We start from the raw sequence: 220 nt of genomic DNA on the forward strand, positions 1-220 counted from the left end.
TCAATCTTTGCTTTGTCAACCTCAATGCCTTTGCTAGAAATTGAATGANCCAAGACAATTCCCTGTTCAACCATGAAATGACACTTTTCCNAGTTTAGCACTAAATTCGTCNCTTGACATCTCTGAAGAACTAATGATAAATTCTGTAAGCACTNATCATATGAATCCCCAAAAANAGAAAAATCATCCATAAAAACTTCCACAATATTTTCGACCAAGC

The sequence above is a fragment of the Prunus dulcis genome, unplaced genomic scaffold (genome assembly GCF_902201215.1).
Source record: "Prunus dulcis unplaced genomic scaffold, ALMONDv2, whole genome shotgun sequence".
Taxonomy (NCBI): domain Eukaryota; kingdom Viridiplantae; phylum Streptophyta; class Magnoliopsida; order Rosales; family Rosaceae; genus Prunus; species Prunus dulcis.